This window comes from Salmo trutta, chromosome 28 (assembly GCF_901001165.1).
Source record: "Salmo trutta chromosome 28, fSalTru1.1, whole genome shotgun sequence".
NCBI classification, from domain to species: Eukaryota; Metazoa; Chordata; class Actinopteri; order Salmoniformes; family Salmonidae; genus Salmo; species Salmo trutta.
Window position 1 is genome coordinate 30,459,443 of NC_042984.1, and position 21,367 is coordinate 30,480,809.

The window sequence follows — 21,367 nt, forward strand, 5'->3', positions numbered from 1 at the left end:
CTAGCCTAACTATCTTGCTGGCTAGCTTGTCAGGTAACGTTGACTAAGTAAGCATGTGATCAGGACAGGGCTGCTTGCTTGCTGAAGTGTACTTTGGATTATTTACTTGTTCAAATATGCTGTCGCTGGCTGTGGCAAGCTACTCTAGAAAATAAAGGAAAGCCGCACACTCTAAGAGCTCAGATGCAAAAATTTTAATAACCAACGTTTCGACAGCTAAGCTGTCTTCATCAGGGTATCATCACAAACACTGAGAGATGAGTCATTTATATAGTGTCAAGAGACACACAGGTGTTTGTAATCATGGCCAAGTATGGCCTAATATCATTGGTTAACTGAAATATTTAAAAAATGGTATACAAGGAACATACAAAAAGACAAACAAATGGATAACATATGATCATAGCATTTGTAGTCTAAAAAGTATCTAACAAACAATTACAATGGCAAAATCACAATAATCACAAGAATGGCTTCAGATCAAAGTCTATGTTGAGACCGAAGGGAGCAAGTGTCTTTAAATTAAAGATCCAGGCAGCCTCTCGTTTTAACAATAAATTATCAAGGTCACCCCCTCTCCTCGGGAGGGTGACATGTTCGATGCCAATATAACGCAGAGACGAAATCGAATGGCCTGCCTCCAAAAAGTGGGCCGCAACTGGGTAAGTCAGGTTTTTGCACCTAATGGTGCTACGGTGCTCTGAGATACGTACTTTTAATTCACGCTTTGTTTTACCCACATAATTTTTACCACAGGGACAAGTTATAAGGTAAATAACTGACTTAGTGGAACACGTAATAACACCTTTAATTGGGATAGATTTCCCTGTTTGGGGGTGTTTGAAGGATCTACATTTGTAAGTGCCATTGCATTGAGCACAGCCATTACACTTGTAATTTCCATCCAGTATGGGCGCAAATAGGCGTTGTTCAGGAATATCTTGGGCTGGTAAATCAGAGTGTACCAATTGGTCTCTGAGATTTCTGCCCCGCGAGAATACGACCAGGGGAAGATCAGAAAACACATTACCAAGACTATCATCGTATTTCAGAATGTGCCAATGTTTGTGAACGATTCCTTTAATTTGTTCAGAGCACTTTGAATAGCGGGTAGTAAGAACGCATGAATGCGTCTTTTTGCGAGACTGACCTTGAAAAAGGTCATGTCTCGTTTTGTTTTGAATTTTCTCAATGGCAATATTAATCTGATCATTGTTGTACCCCCTCTCCTTGAACTTATCCTGAGTCTCAGCCATATTTCTGTCGAAATCTGATTGTTTAATGCAAATTCTTTTGATTCGACAGAATTGGCTGTAGGGCAAACTATTTTTCAAGGGAAGTGGGTGACAACTGTCAGCCCTCAACAAACTGTTACGATCAGTAGGTTTCCTGTAAAGATCAGTGTATAAAACATTATCTTCACACAAGATCAGAAGATCAAGAAAACTGATTTGACGTGTATCAGATTGCATAGTAAATCTCAAATGTTCAGAACAGGAGTTAAGAAAAGCATAAAACGACTGGAGCAGTTCTGCATCACCCCTCCATAGAACAAAAATATCGTCAATATACCGTTTCCAAATAATGATGTTAGGCAAGAAAACATTTTTGAGAGGGTTAAAAATGGATTGTTTCTCCATGTAACCCACATACAAATTAGCATAGTTAGGAGCCATGGGAGATCCCATAGCAGTACCCTTCGTCTGAATAAAGAAATCATTTAGAAACATGAAGTAGTTGTGTGTGAGTACTATTTCAGCCAACGTTACAATGCAGGCACTGGAAGGTAGCTCATTAGGGTCACGTTGCAAAAGAAAATGTTCCATGGCTTCAATACCGCCCTCATGCGGAATATTTGTGTATAACGACTCAACATCAAAAGTAACTAACAAGGTGTTCTCAGGCAGAGGATCAAGAGATTCAATGATAGAGATCATACTGCTGGTGTCCTTTACAAAGGAGGGGAGCTGTTCTGCGAGTGGTCTAATAAAAAAGTCTACAAAAGTAGATAGAGGGGCCGTTATTGCATCAATGCCCGCTACAATAGGGCGCCCTGGAGGGTTTGTAACGTTCTTGTGTAATTTCGGCAAAGTATAGAAAGTGGCAATTTTAGGGTGTTGGATGGCCAGAAAGTCATGTTCTTTTTTGGTTATCTGACCAGAATTTAAATAACCATCTAGGACAGAAAAGATAGTATTCTGAAATTGGGAAGTAGGGTCACTTCTGAGTTTCTTGTAAAAGGTGTTGTCAAGTAGCTGTCTATGACACTCATTTACATAAGTTGTCCTATCCATGAGTACCACCGACCCACCCTTATCAGCAGGACGAATAAGGACTGACGTATCAGATTGTAAATCAAGCAAAGCTTTTTTTTCATCCTTAGATAAATTATGGAAAGATTTGAAGTCCTGTTTATTCTTAAGGAGATGAGCAACATCTTTTTCAACAAGTCTGCAATATGTCTCGATAGAGTGATTGCGATTGGCTGGAGGTACAAAATAACTCTTGCTTCTAAAAGGAGTCGGAGTATGTACAGGTAAGTAACCTACTGGTTCAATAGAAGTGTCAGGATTGGGGGAGCTAAAGTATTCCCTTAAACGGATGTTTCTAAAAAACTTAAACATGTCTACCTTAACGTCAAAATCGTTACACTGTGTTGTAGGCACAAAAGATAACCCTTTATTGAGCAAAGAGACATGGGCAGGGCTCAATATCTTGCTTGATAAATTAAAGACACTCAGTCCCGTGGGTTCTGGGACCGTGTGAACGGTCTCCTCTGCCTCTGATAGTCAACAAATGATCTAAATTATGATTTCTTAACTAAATATTAAAATTAACATTAAGAACATTTTGTTTTTGGTTTACATGATAACCACCAAAAGGCAACTATGTCCTCTATAGATACGAAAGTAAATACAAGCACTTGTTCAGTTAACCTTCTTAGGTACAACTTAAACATGTGTCTAAGGCAGTAGATAAGAATGCAGAAGTGTTTGTGTTGAAGCACCACAAGCACACTAATAAACAAGAAGGGCTGAATGAATTAAACTTAGTCTCAAAGTCAATCTTGAAACTGCAACGTCGACAACTTCACAAACTATGCAGCTGAAATGCAGTAAGATGCAGTTTGTAATGTCACCACTAGATAGCAGCGTCTGTATTTAACTGTGTTATTTTTGTATCAAGGATGAGTCAGTGTTTATTTTGGCGCCAGTCCAGTGTTCGCACAAAAGTAGCACAGATTGCTAGCTCGCTAGCTAGCCTAACTATCTTGCTGGCTAGCTTGTCAGGTAACGTTGACTAAGTAAGCATGTGATCAGGACAGGGCTGCTTGCTTGCTGAAGTGTACTTTGGATTATTTACTTGTTCAAATATGCTGTCGCTGGCTGTGGCAAGCTACTCACCGTCAAACCACCATGCCCACTCTCTCACGCCGTGACTTACGGGCTGAATGTTACTCAATAAGCAGCTCGTTGATCGCCCTACTCAGGCAATCATTGAAAAAAATTAAATGGCACCGCTTATTCTGTGAAGGATCTGTGAGGCTTCTTTCACAAGATGGGTCCACAGGCAAAGGCTGTGCCATCTAGAGGAGGACAAGGGTAACACATCGATATTGTACTATGCCTAGTGGCCTGAAAGGGTCACAGAGGCATCTATAATTACCTCACTAATGACAATACCATCAGTACCATTATCATAGTCATTAACCACTCATAACCAGGCCAAAGACCTAGTTTCGGCACCACAACTGCGACAACAGTGCTTTATCTGTGAAATAAAATATTTCAGTGAGAGGCTAATATCAGCCGATAATATCGGTCGACCGATTTAATCGGTCGGCCTCTAGACAGGACAACATTTCATTACCAAGAATCTCAAAATCCTGCCTAGTCACTGCACTGCAGAGCAGCTTACAGCAGCAGAGCTCTGTCCATTTAATCAATCAGTCCAACTATCCACATAATCCTGCGAAAGAGTGTAGTGAGAGAAGGAGAGGGAAGGGGGGGATATAGAAGCAGAGCACTGCATCTGCCACAACACTAAGCAGTGAGGATCTGTGAGGCTTCTTTCACAAGATGGGTCCACAGGCAAAGGCTGTGCCATCTAGAGGAGGACAAAGGTAACAAATAGATATTGTACTAGGCCTAGGGGCCTGAAAGGGTCACAGAGGCATCTAGAATTACCTCACTAATGACAATACCATCAGTACCGTTATCATAGTCATTAACCATTCATAACCAGGCCAAAGACCTTGTTTCGGGACAACCTCAACTGCGACAACATCACCATCATCAAAATCATTATCGTCATTATGACCTTTCATGTCAGAAAACTGCAGCATCATCTCCACCGTCCCAGGCAGTGGTGGTGTCCTTAACAGAGGGCCTTTACCCCGGAGTGTGAGGGAGGAGAGGTTGAGGAGAGGGGAAGGCATGCTGGATATCACATGTCAGGAGCCAGCACCCTTCCCTCTCCCCTCCTGAGATGCAGCAAGAGCACCTCCACTTTAGCTACCCGACGAGCTAAACACCTTCTTCGCCGTCTTTGTGGAAAACAGAGCCGCCGACATGGGCGCCCGAGGCTCATGAGGACTGTGCGCTCTCGTTCTCCGTTGCCGACCTAAGAAAGAGTATTAACCCTCGCAAGGCTGCCGGCCCAGATGGCATCCCAAGCTGTGTCCTCAGAGCATGTGCAGACCAGCTGGCTGGAGTGTTTAGGGACATATTCAATCTCTCCATATGTCTGTTGTCCCCACTTGCTTCAAGATGTCCACCACTCTTCCTGGACCCACGAAAGCGAAGGGAACTGAACTAAATGACTATCGCCCCATAGCACTTACTTCTGTCATCACGAAACACTTTAAGAGGCTAGTTAAAGACCATATCACCTCTACCTTACCTGACAGCCTATTCACATATCGCCCCAACAGATCCTAGGACGACACAATCGCAGTTGCACTGCATACTGCCCTATCTAACCTACGTAAGAATGCTGTTCATTGACTACAGCTCAGCCTTCAACACCATAGTGCCCTTCAAGCTCATCACTAAGCTCAGGGCCCTGGGTCCGAACCCCTCACCTGTGCAACTAGATCCTGGACTTCCTGACGGGCTGACCTCAAGTGGTGAAGGTAGGCAACAACACCTCCACCACACTGATCCCCAACATGGGTGCGTGCTCAGCCCTGTCCAGTACTCCCTGTTCACCCATGACTACGTGACCACCCACGTCTCCAAATTCCAACTCAATCATCAAGGTTGCTGACGTCACAACAGAGATAGTTGTTGGTAATCAGGCCTACGAGACAGCCTACAAGTTTTACATTGTTCATTTCAAGTGGACAAGTAAAGTGAAATTCCTTTCTTGCAAGCTGAAAAATCCAACAATGCAGTAATCAATATAGTACTAAAATAAAACATCAGCTAGAACAAAAACACACAAGAAATACAAATAAGTAGAACATGAGAAGTAAGTAAGCTATATACAGGGTCAGTACCAATATCATATTAACAACGTGCAGGGATACTAGAGTGATGGATGTAGATATGTGTAGGGGTAAGGTCACAGGGATACTAGAGTGATGGAGGTAGATATGTATAGGGGTAAGGTCACAGGGATACTGGAGTAATGGAGGTAGATATGTATAGGGGTAAGGGGACAGGGATAATGGAGTGATGGAGGTAGATATGTATAGGGGTAAGGGGACAGGGATAATGGAGTGATGGAGGTAGATATGTATAGGGGTAAGGTGACAGGGATACTGGAGTGATGGAGGTAGATATGTATAGGGGTAAGGTGACAGGGATACTGGAGTGATGGAGGTAGATATGTATAGGGGTAAGGTGACAGGGATACTGGAGTGATGGAGGTAGATATGTATAGGGGTAAGGGGACAGGGATACTGGAGTGATGGAGGTAGATATGTATAGGGGTAAGGTGACTAGGTACCAGGGTATATGATACACAGAGTAGCAGTAGTGTATATGATGATTGTATGTGAGTGTGCGTGTGTGTAGAGTCAGTATAAATGTGTGTGCATGTTAAGTGTGTATGAACAAATGAAGAGAGCGAGTGAGTGAGTGAGTGAGTGAGTATGTGAGTGAGTGTGTGTGTGTGTGTTGGAGTCTCAGTGTGTGTGTGTGTTGGAGTGTCAGTGTGTGTGAGTGTGTGGAGTCCTGTGAGTGTGCATTGAGACAGTGCAAAAATAAAAATACAATACAATACAGGGAGGAGGTGAGAGCCGTGGTGGAGTGGTGCCAGGAAAATAACCTCTCCCTTAACATCAACCAAACGAAGAAGCTGATCGTGGACTACAGGAGACAGCAGAGAGAGCACGCCCCCATCCACATTGACGGGGCTGCGGTGGAGAGAGTCAAAAGCTTCAAGCTCTTTGGCGTGCACATCACTGACAACCTGAAATAGTCCCACAGTGCCTCTTAAATTTGTCTTGGCTCCTAAGAACCTCACAAACGTCTACAGATGCAATATCGAACGCATCCTGTTGGTACGGCAATTACACCGTCCGCAACCGCAGGGCTCTCCAGAGGGTGATGTGGTCAGTCTAACGCATCAACGGGGGCACACTGCCCGCCCTCCAGGACTTCTACAGCACCCGGTGTCACAGGAACGCCAAGAAGATCATCAAGGACCTCATCCACACAAGCCACGGTTTGTTCACCCCGCTACCATCTAGAAAGCGGAGACAGTACAGGTGCATCAAAGCTGAGAAACAGCTTCTATCTCCAGGCCTTCAGACTGTTAAACAGTCAACACTAATCGGCCTCTGCCCAGTACCCTGCCCTGAACCTTAGTCACTGTTACTAGCCAGCTACCACTCGGTACTCTACCCTGCACCTTAGAGACTGCTTCCCTAAGTACATAGAGCCATTAAACACTGGTCACTTTAATAAGTGTTTGCATATTGTTTCACACATTTTATATGTGTACAGTGCATTCGGAAAGTATACAGACTCCTTCACTTTTTGTTACGTTACAGCCTTATTCTAAAATGTATTATTTTTGATCCCCTCATCAAATAACCCAGGTTTTTAGAAAAAAAAAAAAATGTATTTACATAAGTATTCAGACCCTTCGCTTTGAGACTCGAAATTGAGCCCAGGTTCATCCTGTTTACATTGATTATCCTTGGGATGTTTCTGCAACTTGGAGTCCACCTGTGGTAAATTCAATTGATTAGACATGATTTGAAAGGGAATGAGTTAAGGAATTGTCCTTAGAGCTCTGAGACAAGATTGTGTCGAGGCACAGCTCTTAGGAAGGCTACCACATTTTTTTTTGCAGCATTGAAGCTCCTCAAGAACACAGTGGCCTCCATCATTCTTAAATGGAAGAAGTTTGGTACCACCAAGACTCTTCCTAGAGCTGCCTGTCCGGCCAAACTGAGCAATTGGGGGAAAAGGGCCTTGGTCAGGGAGGTGACCAAGAACCAGATGGTCACTCTGACAGAGCTCTAGAGTTCCTCTGTGGAGTTGGGAAAACCTAACAGAAGGACAACCATCTCTGCACCAATCAGACTTTATGGTAGAGTGGCCAGACGGAAGCCACTTCTCAGTAAAAGGCACATGACAGCCCGCTTGGAGTTTGCCAAAAGGCACCTAAAGACTCTCAGACCATGAGAAACAAGATTCTCTAGTCTGATGAAACCAGAAATCTTGAACCTGGCACCATCCCTACGGTGAAGCATGGTGGTGGCAGCATCATGCTGTGGGGATGTTTTTCAGCGGCAGGGACTGGGTGACTAATCAGGATCGAGGGAAAGGTGAATGGAGCAAAGTACTGAGAGATTCTTGATGAAAACCTGCTCCAGAGCGCTCAGGACCTCAGACTGGGACGAAGGTTCACCTTCCAACAGGACAACGACCCTAAGCACACAGCCAAGACAATGCAAGAGTGGCTTCGGGACTAGTCTCAGAATGTCCTTGAGTGGCCCAGACAGAGCCCGGACTTGAACCCGATCGAACATCTTTGGAGAAACCTGTAAATAGCTGTGCAGCGACGCTCCCCATCTATCCTGACAGAGCTTGAGAGAAGAATGGGAGAAAGTCCCCAAATACAGGTGGGCGAAACTTGTAGTGTCATACCCAATAAGAATTGAGGCTGTAATCGCTGCCAAAAGTGCTTCAACAAAGTACTGAGTAAAGGGTCTGAATGCTTATGTAAATGTAATATTTTTTTTATACATTTGCAAACATTTCTAACAACCTGCTTTTGCTTTGTCATTATGGGGTATTGTGTGTACATTGATGAGGGAATTAAACGTAACAAAATGTGTAAAAATTCAAGGGGTCTGAATACTTTCCGAATGCACTGTATACTGTCTTCTAGTAATGGCCCATTCAATATAACTTTTTTTAAAAAAATGTTCTGGATTATGTGTGTATTATTATTATTTTTTATTGCAAGTTATTACTGCACTGTTGGAGCTATAAACACAAGCATTTGGCTGCAACTGCAATAACATCTGCAAATCGGTGTACTCGACCAATAAACTTGAATTTTGATTTGGCAAAGATCATCATAAAAAATGCAGCCACATGCAATATTTAACTGTGTTGCCATCTTTGTAAAGATATTCAGGAATTAGCATGTTCTTAGTTTACATTGTTCTATTTCAAAATGTATAAATGAATTTCAAATTGTGGTTTAACCTCCCCCTCTGTCTGGGTAGCTGGTGCAGAGGAGTCAGGCGCAGGACAGCAGAGATGAGTAACACAATGAACTTTACTCAAATATTCCAATAACATGTCGTAATACCGAGCCCACAATGACGGACCGAACATACATAAAACAATCACGCACAAAAACCATGGGGAAAACAGGGGGTTAAATAATGAACGTGTAATTGGGGAATTGAAACCAGGTGTGTAAAACAAAGACAAAACAAATGGAAAATGAAAAGTGGATCGGCGATGGCTAGAAGGCCGGTGACGTCGACCGCCGAACGAACAAGGAGAGGGACCTACCTCGGCGGAAGTCGTGACACCCTCGAATTATGGTTTTAGTAAGCAGTGCATACCTACACTGTAATTACATTATATGCCTATTTAACTTCCATATGTGTTTATTTTATTTATTTACGTAGGTTGTGTTTTGAAATCACCCAAAACACTTTGGTTTGGAGAAGGAAATTCCAACAATTGGACAGAGGAGAAGATCCTAAGCAGATGAGTCACAGCCAACATTTGTATTGCAAACCATGATTTGCTCTAATCTATAGTGTCCAGGCTTAGTCTTTCAATTTGAGTGCTCTCAAGAAAGGTCATGAAAACCAGCAGCAGCAGCATTCTGCCCCTAACTGACCAGAGTTACTTTTCCATGAGGGGTCTAGCTGTGATCTTATCAGGATCTCTAGAAACCCTGCTGATCCAAAAAGACAGGTTCACAGGAAATGAACCTGTCAAAATGAACAAATCTGGAATACTGTGAAAAAGTGTAAAAGATCCAATGTTGAAACAAACCAAATAAGTGATAATAGTAGCAATCAGTGGTTCAGCACCATGGACAGCTATAGGATCGGCATTCCGGAGTTCAGCACATGGACTGTGGACAGCGACTGACTCACAGGAGTAATGACAAAGTCGGCTTATCCAGGAGGGAAGAAGCCTGGTAGGGGAAAGCTCCTCTAACTAGCCCATTTCAGCCATATTAACTTTTATCAAACTTTAGAATTGTAAATATTAGAGAAAAATAGACTTCTTCATTATTTATTTGGAATCTGTATGCACAAATGCAGAACTTCCAGATACTATGAGTGTGGTTCAGTGGTTAGAGTGGTACAGTATATGACAGAGGGTTACTGGCTCAGATGACATAATTTTGCCCTTCGACATGTTTGCATTATAGTTGGATATCATTGCATGCAAATCCCCACTGAAACAAAGACCAAAGAATCCATCATATAATGATCATGAAATCAACCGTCTGTCAGTCATTTGGACTGCTATAATTTAGCATGAAATGTCATCCCCTTCCTTGGAGTCAAATCAAATCACATTTTATTTGTCACATGCAGGTGTGGACCTTACCGTGAAATGCTTACTTACAAGCCCAACAATGCAGTTCAAGAAATAGAGTTAAGAAAATATTTACTAAATAAACTAAGGAAAAAATAAAATAAAAAGTAACAAAATAACAATAACGAGGCTATATACAGGGGGTACCGGTACCGAGTGAATGTGCGGGGGTACAGGTTAGTTGAGGTAATTTGTACATGTAAGTAGGGGTAAAGTGTCTATGCATAGATAAAAACAGCGACTAGCAGCAGTGTAAAAACAAAGGGGGAGGGAGGGGTCAATGTAAATAGTCCAGGTGGCCATTTGATTAATTGTTCAGCAGTCTTATGGCTTGCAGGTAGAAGCTGTTAAGGAGCCTTTTGGACCTAGACTTGGCGCTCCGGTACCGCTTGCCAGGCATTAGCCGAGAGAATAGTCTATTACTTGTTTGGCCTTCCTCTGACACCACCTAGTAAATAGGCCCTGGATGGTAGGAAGCTTGACCCCAGTGATGTACTGGTCCATACGCACTACCCTCTGTAGCGCCTTACGGTCAGATGCCGAGCAGTTGCCATACCAGGTGGTGATGCAACTGGTCAGGATGCTCTCGATGGTGCATCTGTAGATCGTTTTGAGGATCTGGGGACCCATGCCAAATCTTTTCAGTCTCAGGAGGGGGAAAAGGTATTGTTGTGCCCTCTTCACAACTGTCTTGGTGAGCCACTGCAGTATTTGTGCTAAATGCTGTTATTATAGTCAGCAGTTTCCAGGCGAAAGCTAGGAGCACATTGTGAAAATAAGACCTGTGGAAAAGAAAACTGCATGTGGACTGGCTAAGGGGCTTATGGGTCTAGGAGGAGCAGGGTTGTAGTGCTGCAGGAGGGCTGTGCAGCGGCGCTCCCTCACTTTTTAAATTTTAGTATACACAGAGCTGGTAAAACTATTTCCGGAAAATTCATTCTGATGAATTCTAAATAAATTATATTTAATTACCACAAAAATTCCATTGCGAACGATAGAATGACAACCCAAATAAATCTGTATAGCAGCCTAGAGGTAGGTAAACGGTGGTTTCTTCCGTCTTCTCTCTGGTGGTGGTGGGAATGATGAAGAACTATAGGCTACGTGTGTGAACTGCGGAGGCCCGTCGGAGGCTTGACCCCTTCGGCCAATCAGAACGTTGATAAAAAAAATCTGCTGCTCAGCAGAGTGTGAGGGAGTTCAGCGACATTACCATCACACCAACGAGATCGAGGAAACAAATTCACTGTGTCTGCCTCGATGTTCATAAAACTCCACGGACGTTCTCTTGCGCAGTGGAACCAGAGCAATACGTGACCACTTGGTTACGACACCATTCTACCGCGGACACCTAAACCAGAGTGGCCACCGCAAAGGCCAAGGAGCCTGAGTCTCTGCAAGTTGCGGTAGCCCTGGTTGGGATATTTATCCTACATTGGTTGTGACGCAGGGCCCATTCTAGCTTGCTATGTCAGGGTGGGCAGTTGGAAATGTGAATTGGGCCAGTTGGAGGTAATAATGTGTTTATTGAGATGCATGAATAAACCACACCGTAAGCTTGATTTTTATGGCTGTTTTAAAACAAATGTCCTGCAATTCTACTTAGCTTAGTAATGATTTATGTTCACTACTTGGTCAATTGATTTGATAGCATGTTTAATCTTTGTAAATCAATTATATGAATTGATAGTTCACCTCTGTTTTATTTTATTCTGTAATAGGGAAGGCCTATATTGAAACCATGTGTTCAAGCTAATCAAATCAAAGTTTATTTATGATACAGTGTAGTGTAAGCTACACAATACAATTAAATTCCTACTCACAACTAAAGCTCTCCTCGCAAACAGTGCAATGATATTAAGCTATATGTATTTACATTAGGCTATAGCCTACAAATAGCTATACCATGTAGTCGTAGGACTATTAGGCTATAGGCCTACTGCTAATTGTTGTTTGGTCCTGAACTGGCCGAATGGCAGAGCTGTCCTTCAGTTATCGGTCAGCAACCAAAATTGGTTCAACTTCTTTAAAAGGACCAAAAAAAATGTCAACTTCGTATTCATTATCTCCAGCACAACCCCAACATATGTGAAAATGGTGCGTTTCTATGTCTAATGGAAAAAACGATAGAGGAAGTGTTTCCAATGATGTCGGTGTGCATCATGTGATTTGAACCAATCATGAGTAGCAATTGCCTACTAATTGATTGATGATGTCATTGGAAACATCATCTTCCTCTATCTTTTTAACTACTAGACATAGAAACGTACCATTTTCACATATGTTGATGTTGGGATGGTGCTGGAGATGAGGAATATGAAGTTAGCATTTTTTACATTTCCCTTTAACATCACTGTGCGATCATGGTGCTGTTCTTTTAGCACCATAAAGGGATCTACAATCGTTTAAAATTACACTCATCAAGATGTTGCCTATGCCTAATAGCCCTACTCATCACTTTATTACAAATAGAAGATTATTACTTCTCACAATGGTGCTCGTTTAGTAAAGTTAGATCAAAGTTGAACCAATGTCTCGCAATATCACAAAATGATTCATTTGCATTTTACATAACAGAACCAAATATGATAGCATAGCAGGCCTACAACGTTACACCAAAACCCCCTCATTTCTAATGAGATTTTATGATGGTTAGGTGAAGCTGAATAGTGTTTTTCTCATGCGCCAAACCTCAATATAGCACACCACGAGGCAGGATATTTGCTTTGATTCAAAATACAAGATAGGCTAATAGCTTGTTACCACCATCTGCTCTTATTTGCTCACAAAACACTAATTCAGTAAGATTGACAGTGATGATGGCCTATTTTGAAATTAGGTATGCCTAACTTGATGTTTGAGGGTATTAAAAATAAAAATAAATGTACTGAGACAATATGTGTGGGCATAGGCAGAAGTTTTTCTGCATATTCTATATTGATATGCTATTCAATAGGCCACATCTGTCGGTACAAACTTAGATTGAGGATATGACGACGTCATTAACATTATTTGTTTAGCTCTAACTCACCTATAGGGCTCTAAGGCACTGCATCTCAGTGCTAGAGGCATCACTAGAGACCCTGGTTCGATTCTAGGCTGTATAACAACCGTCCGTGATTGCGAGTCCCCTAGGGCGGCGCACAATTGGCCCAGCGTCGTCCGGGTTAGGCCGGGGCAGCCTGTCATTGTAAATAAGTAAATAAATATTAACTAAACTTTGAAAAAACCTATAAAAAGAGCACTTTACCACTGAGGAGATGAAAGGAGGAATTGGAGAGAAAGATCTGCACAATGGGGACTGACAGGAAACAGCATGCTATGACAGTGATCACCATGGAGATGGTTATTCTGCCAATTTTCCAGAACGTGAGCTGCTGATATGTGTAACAGGCTGGATCAGGGGTGGGATTTGAATATTAGAATGTGTGCAGCTAGCGAATATAATACGGGCTTGGTCATTCGTTCACTGGGATGGTCAGCAAAATGGTCAGTGCTGACCAAAATGCTGACCATACAGCTGAGGTACCTGGTCCAGTAGGCCTAACAACCTCTAGCCCCTACCCCTTTTGTATTTGCAGGTCTGAATGGAAAGCATTCATTTTTCAATAAGGCAGAGGCTCGCTTTATCCAACTGAAGGTTATAGGTCAGGGGTGTCAAACATACGGCCTGCGGGCCAGAGCCGACCCGTGAGGGGGTTCAATCCGGGCAGCGGGTGGTTTGAGTAAAGAAATTATAATACCAAAAATATATATGTTTTTCCCCCAAAAAATACTTTGGGGTGGAAACAAACTCAGTATACTTTAAAATTGCTAAACCCCGAAATTGGTTATATCAACCAATGTTCAGTGCGGCCCCCCGAATCTTGTTGAAGACCAAAAATTAGACATCCCTGATTTAGGTGGATCATGTTGCTGACCTCAGTCTGGTGACAGTCCTCTACAATCTGCAAACACTAAAGAGGAGGCGGCTAGAGAAAAAGGCTGATCTAGGTGTTGTTGTGGGACCAGGCAATGTGGGGTGCATGTGCTCTCAATTGGGCAGAACCGGGCCTTTGAAACCCATAGGCAAAGACCATACATACACACTTAGGCCTATGTCTATAATGCAAAGCTGAACCACTGCAGATTCCTGGGAAAACAACATCTATTTCTAGTGGACATTTGGAGAGAGTGTGAGTAGGGTATGCTACCTACATTCTAAAATCCTCAGACCAACAAACACAAAGTCAAGAGCTCTTTTACAAGACAGATGGTTATATTTCTGACATATTCCGTCAGATTGACTGTTTTACTGAAAATAGCAAACTGCTGCAAGGTCGAATTGCATGCCAGAAGACCAGTCACGATATAGGGTACCAACATGGCAGGTGTTTGTTTGGCTTGAGATTATTGTGCATTTTCCCAACGCTTAATGAAACCGCCCTCCATATGCGTCATCTCTATCAAAAGCTTACCAAATACATTGCGGCAATAGCCTAGTAATGTATCAAGCCAATTCGCCCCCCAAAAATCTACGTGTAATTTCTAATGGTTGTCATCACCTGGCCGAAGAATAGCCTACCGCTACCACGAACGAATACCGAAAGATGACATTGTACACAAACATCTGCGGTGCATCCTTGGAACAGCAGGCTCCTGCTGGACAGCGACACACACACACAAAAACATCAACAACAACCATCATGACATCTGATATGTGCTATATGTGCGTGCATAACTCTTTATAAACAAAATCCTATTTTAGGCTTCCCTACATCTTGCAGCTCCCCCTGCATGTCTCAATTTCTAGAATTCTCCATTCTTACTTATTCACAGTGCCTCATGTGGAGCATCCTTTGCAAAATTACAGTTAAGACAAATGACATTAGGCTACAACGTCTTGAATCTAAAAGATTGAGGTTTACCTGTTCCCCCTTCCGTATTTATTTTACAGTTCCATCGTTATCCCGGAGATGGTTTACCGCCTCCTTTCTCGATTACACCGCGATTCCAGTCTCTGGTTAGGACTCCGCCAGAGCGGTGTGCATTTCCTCGCGTGCACGGGGCTGGTCTGAGATGCATGAGATCCGTTTGAGAGCAGCCGCGTGAGGAAAGACAAGTGCATTGATGAAAACTGATGCGTGGTGCTACTTTGGTTCTTAAAGGGAAACACCAATCTTCAAAAAGACAAATAGTGAATCATTCGTGGATTCATGTCTGCACTTGATGCAGATCTTATGATTAGTTATGGTCTGGATTCGAATTAAAAATATTTTCACGAGCCTGCATGTATTTTCATCCCCCCCACACACACAGAGGGAGACACACACACTGTAACAGAAGTGCTCCCAGGGGTGACAGTAAGGAAATTCAACATTTTCAGATGTCTGTAGTAAAATATTATACTTTATTGAATTACAGACTTGAATTCACTTGAATTGTGTGTGTGTGTGTGTGTGTGTGTGTGTGTGTGTGTGTGTGTGTGTGTGTGTGTGTGTGTGTGTGTGTGTGTGTGTGATATTTAGCAGTCTCAGCCACGTACACAGGCTTGCAGTATGTGGCCTCCAGATTGCAGGCCTGACAAAAACTATGGCAAAGCAATTGGCTAGGTGCTGCTCTGTTTCAGCTGTCATGGGCAGTCTAGCTGTTTGGAGAAGGAGACCCGTTGGCTAGGTACTGCTGTGTTTCAGCTGTCGTGGGCAGCCTAGCTGTTTGGAGAAGGAGACCCGTTGGCTAGGTGCTGCTCTGTTTCAGCTGTCGTGGGCAGTCTAGCTGTTTGGAGAAGGAGACCAGTTGGCTAGGTGCTGCTCTGTTTCAGCTGTCATGGGCAGTCTAGCTGTTTGGAGAAGGAGACCAGTTGGCTAGGTGCTGCTCTGTTTCAGCTGTCATGGGCAGTCTAGCTGTTTGGAGAAGGAGACCAGTTGGCTAGGTGCTGCTGTGTTTCAGCTGTCATGGGCAGTCTAGCTGTTTGGAGAAGGAGACCAGTTGGCTAGGTGCTGCTCTGTTTCAGCTGTCGTGGGCAGTCTAGCTGTTTGGAGAAGGAGACCAGTTGGCTAGGTGCTGCTCTGTTTCAGCTGTCGTGGGCAGCCTAGCTGTTTGGAGAAGGAGACCAGTTGGCTAGGTGCTGCTCTGTTTCAGCTGTCATGGGCAGTCTAGCTGTTTGGAGAAGGAGACCCGTTGGCTAGGTACTGCTGTGTTTCAGCTGTCATGGGCAGTCTAGCTGTTTGGAGAAGGAGACCAGTTGGCTAGGTGCTGCTCTGTTTCAGCTGTCATGGGCAGTCTAGCTGTTTGGAGAAGGAGACCAGTTGGCTAGGTGCTGCTCTGTTTCAGCTGTCATGGGCAGTCTAGCTGTTTGGAGAAGGATGTGCTTTCTGTACCCTTGAGTGCCATTCATTTTGTAACAGTATTTTTTATTGGAGTTTCACAATTTTCACCCATATCAAGAGATACAACAACAAAGACAAGGCAAAAAAAACAGCACTCGCTTACACATATCCGTATGTATGCACGCACGTACACACACACCCACCGTTTCCCTCTCCCCGCTTCTCTCACCCCATCCCCCCCATTGCATCCCTCAATACATACATTTTAAACAAACATAAACAGAAAAAAAAATAACAATAAAGACATAATAAATAAATAAAATAAAATGCTCAGTTTAAACCAAGAAGTTGAGTTCCTCACACGGACCGTACAGTGTAATTCTGGAATACATAGATCACCATTCTAAGAGAATCCTTGCAGCATAATAGCTGATACTTCAGGTTCTAGGTAATTTAGGTAAGGTTCCCATACTTTGTAGAACTGATCTGTCTTAGAGTGCTATGTACATGTCAGATATTCCAGCGGGACCCATTCAAATAGTATCTTATGCCAATCTTTAATAGAGGGAACCTTATCACTAATCCACTGTAAAAGTATGTTTTTTCTCGCTGCGAAGGTGAGGATGTTGTAAAGCCTCCTCTTACCCACAGAAGTTACATGCCTACTAGGGAGACCTAACAGTAGAGAAACTGGGTCCAATTCTAGATCGACCCCTAGGATCTTTTCAATCTCTTGCAGAACACCAGACCAATATCTTTGTATTTTGGGACATGACCATAAACAATGTGTTAGGGTGCCTGTATCAGTTTTACATTTGAGACACTGAGGAGAGGAGGAAGCGGGGCTAAATGCATGTCTGCGATTTGGGGATATATGCAATCTGTGTATTATTCTTAATTGAATTGCTCTAGTACGATTACATATAGATATTGTTTTTGCATATTTCCAAATGTCCTCCCACATCTCTTCGTCAATGGTAACAGACAGTTCTTTCTCCCACACTTGTTTCACTCTCTGTGTGTCGACAGCGGAAAAGGACCTTAAAGCATCATAAAACAGACTTACAGACATTTTCCTTTGTGGGGAAAAAAGCATTCTTTCAATGACAGACATATCAGGGTTACCAATTAAGGTGGTGCTCTTCAGAATATAGTGTCTTACTTGTAGGAAACGGAAAAAGTCCTGCTTTGGGAGTTGATATTTCTCGACCATCTGCTCAAATGACAATAAAATCTTATCCGCAAATAAGTCATTTAGTCTGCGTATGCCCTTATTAAGCCAAACGTTAAAGCCAGCATCCAGCAATCCTGGGACAAAATCTGGGTTGTTAAGAATTGGGGTAAGAGCAGAGGTTAGTTTGGACCTTCCCAGGAAACGTTGAACTGACCTCCATACTTTGAGTGTGTTAAGTGTAATGGGGTTGTTACAGCGATCTTTTACAGACTTGAAACTTGTGAGAAACAAAAGGTCCTGTAAAGGGTAGTTTGAAAGAGAAGTCTCAATGTCTAACCAAATAGAGGAGTCATCGTTTGTGATCCAGTCTGAGATATAACATAGGTGGGCACACCACTGATAGAGCCTGATATTGGGTAGATCCAAGCCACCCATAGAATTTGGCAGCTGCAATATTGCCATCTTAAGTCTTGGCTTGCGTTTACTCCATATAAAGGAACTTAGCCATCCATTTACATCCTTTATTACCTTATTGGAGAGTAATACTGGGATCATTTGGATTGGGTAAAGTAGCCTAGGTAAAATGTTCATTTTCAAGAGGGATATTCTACCCAACCATGAAATCGGAAGAGAGTTCCAGCGCTCCAGATCCTGTCTTATTGTGTCAAACAAGGGAACAAAATTGGCTTTGTACATTTGTTGGAATTTAGGAGTTACAAATATACCCAGATACGTAAAACCTGAGGGAGACCATTTAAAAGGGAAGGGGGGAGAAGTGTTAGGTACAGAGTGAAGGTTACCAAGTGGCATAGCCTCTGATTTAGTTAGGTTAATCTTGTAGCCTGAGAATTCGCTGAATAACTCAATAGTGTTAATCAGAGATGTGATTGAAGTCTCGGGATTAGAAATGAATATCAGGACATCATCAGCATACAAGCTTATTTTATGGTGAACATCACCAATGAGCAGCCCCTGTATAGCAGGCGTTACCCTGATGGCCTCGGCCAGTGGTTCCATAACAAGTGCAAATAGGAGGGGGGACAGAGGACAGCCCTGTCTGGTACCTCTGTGTATAGAGAAGCTATTTGACCGTAGTCCATTAGTAAGGACAGCAGCCTGAGGATCATCATATAAAACTTTCACCCATTTTATAAAGTTGTCCCCCAGACCAAATTTATTTAGAGCAAAGAATAGGTAAGACCACTCCACACGATCAAATGCTTTCTCAGCATCTAGGGAGAGCACAAGACCATCCATAGCACTTTGTTGGTAGACTTCAATTACATTAAGGAGCCGTCTGACATTGTTACATGACCTACGTCCCTTAATGAAGCCAGTTTGGTCTCCTTTCACAATTAGTGGCAGTGAGTCCTCTAATCTTGTGGCTAGGATTTTAGAAAGCAATTTTCTATCCACATTCAGAAGGGAAATTGGTCTGTACGAGGAACAAGACTCCGGACATTTTCCCTTTTTGAGAATAAGTGATATGTTGGCTTCTCGCAGCGTTTGGGGGAGCTGGTCATTTGAAAATGAGTGGTTAAACATATCACGCAATGGCTCAAGGATCAGGCCATGGAACTCTTTATAGAACTCACTACAAAACCCGTCCGGTCCTGGGGCCTTACCATTTTGCAGATTCTTAATTGCGGACATTATCTCTTCCTCAGTAATAGGGGCATTAAGGAGAGACTTCTGTTCTTCGGAGATAGTAGGGAGCTCAATCTTAGAAAATAAGTTCTCCATTAACTTGGGTGCGTCATTTGGCAGTTCTGAGGCGTAAAGATTTGCATAAAATGTCTTAAATGAGTCATTTATCAATTTATTTTCATATAAATGATTGCCATCAGAATCAGTAATAGCCGCAATTGACTGTGAGTCAGCTCTCTTTTTAGCTAGGTACGCCAAGTACTTTCCTGGCTTATCGCCATGTTCATATAGCTTTTGCTTGACAAATCTCATTTTCTTTTCAGCGTCCTGTGTTAGGAGGGAGTCCAGCGTTGATCTAATGACTGCTATTTCCTTTAATAGGGCAGGAGTGGGAGTTTTAATGTAGTCCTTCTCTTTAGTTCCCAATTCACCCTCTAGTGTTTTTTGCTTTTCACGCTTTTTCCGCCTCTTAGTGGCTGTGTATGACATAATCAGACCCCTGGCGTACGCCTTACAGGTTTCCCAAAGGAGTGAGGGGTTATCTGTTGATTGAGAGTTAATAGAGAAAAATGCTTTAAACTCTGTAATAAAATATGATGTGAATGTATGGTCTTTAAGAATGGTTGTATTCAACCTCCAATGTCTTGACTGATTGAATGCCCCGTTGAGTTTTATGTCCAGGATCACCTCCGCATGATCAGATATGACTATGCTTCCTATCCTAGCGGATAAAACAGACTGCAGCGACGTCCTGGGCATAAAAAAGTAATCTATTCTAGTCTGACATCCATGAGGTGCAGAGAAAAAAGTGAACTCTCTGTTGGAGGGATGAAAAGCTCTCCAAACATCAGCATACCCCAGATCATCACAAATGGCTGTAAGTGACTTAGCTTGAGGAGAGAGCGAGGCTATACCACTGGGAAGCTTATCAATAAGGGGGTTCAACAAACAATTAAAATCCCCTCCGACCACTGCAGTGTCTGAGTTTAATTCTGAAAAGTCTAGAAATACCTTAGTGAGGAAGTCAGGGGGGTGGGCAGGGGGGAAGTAAATATTCATTATGGAAATGCTCTGCCCTTGTAAAGTACCATTAATTATAACAAAGCGACCCAATTTATCTTTCACACACTTCAAGACCTTAAGTGGCAGGTTCTTTTTCACAAGAATTGCTACACCTCTACTTCTGGATGTAAATGATGAAAAATACACTTGACCAAACCCCCCTTGTTGTAATTTCAGATGCTCCTTATCATTCAAATGGGTTTCTTGTAACAGGGCAATATCAATATTTTCTTTTTTCAAAAAGGATAGTACCTTCTTCCTTTTAATGGGGTTATGGCTCCCTCTAATGTTCCATGTACATACACGTAGTCTGTTACCTGCCATTGCGCTTTGACCATTCAATATCCAGACTGAATCTTACTGTAAAAATGGGGTGGTACCTTTTTCCATGTGTTGAACTCTCCTCTATCTCACTGAGCGTAAACAAACGATATGAACCCTGAACTTGAACTATACAAAACCCAAAAAATAAACATGTAAAAATCCAAAAGGGGGTTTTCCCACTAGCTAACATGCAGGGGATTTCAACTCTCCAATGTAGACTCTTAAGTCCGCATTGCCACTCAATAGCCTCATCCTTTATATATGTGGAAATTAAAATCAATAGAAGAAGATTGAGGCTCTTCCACCTAAAACCAAGCCTGGGCACCAATATAGGTTCACACATATCTCAGTCTGAGCTACGGCGGCAGTTACTTTAGCAAGAAAAATAATACCGATACGAATATTACTGAACAGGAGCATATGAGAACTTACACCACTGTTTCATGATCAGATTCAAAATAAAATAAGACGTTATCCAATGCTGCGGAGGTGCAGCTTAAGGTTATTTACCCGAGAGAGTCAATAAACGCAGCAGCCTCTTCAGATGTGTAGAGTTTTTTAGGCGATCCGTTGACCATAATCTTCAATGTGGCCGGGTACAGCAGTGCGTAGTCGATCTTCATTCTCTTGAGTCGAGCCTTCACCTCATCAAACGCTTTGCGCCTTCGTACAACCGCTGTGGAATAATCATTGAAGAATGAGACCTTTGGACCTTTACGTTGACTACCGTCAGAACCGATGTTTCTAGCCGCATCCATGACGCGCTGCTTGTCGGTAAAGTTGTGGAACTTTATAACCACTGGTCGTGGGCGCTG

The 21,367-nt window shown here is 42.7% G+C and overlaps 1 protein-coding gene across 4 annotated transcripts in view; it reads right to left on the reverse strand.

The window, feature by feature from the left end:
• The window catches only part of LOC115165998 (syntaphilin), a 40,892-nt gene extending 25,814 nt beyond the window's left edge, over positions 1 to 15,078 (reverse strand). For all 4 annotated transcript variants that reach the window (XM_029719590.1, XM_029719588.1, XM_029719589.1 and 1 more), the window contains exon 1: positions 14,945 to 15,078. The gene's annotated coding sequence lies outside the window, so the exon portion shown is untranslated. The remainder of the gene's footprint in view (positions 1 to 14,944) is intronic.
• Positions 15,079 to 21,367: the final 6,289 nt, after the last annotated feature.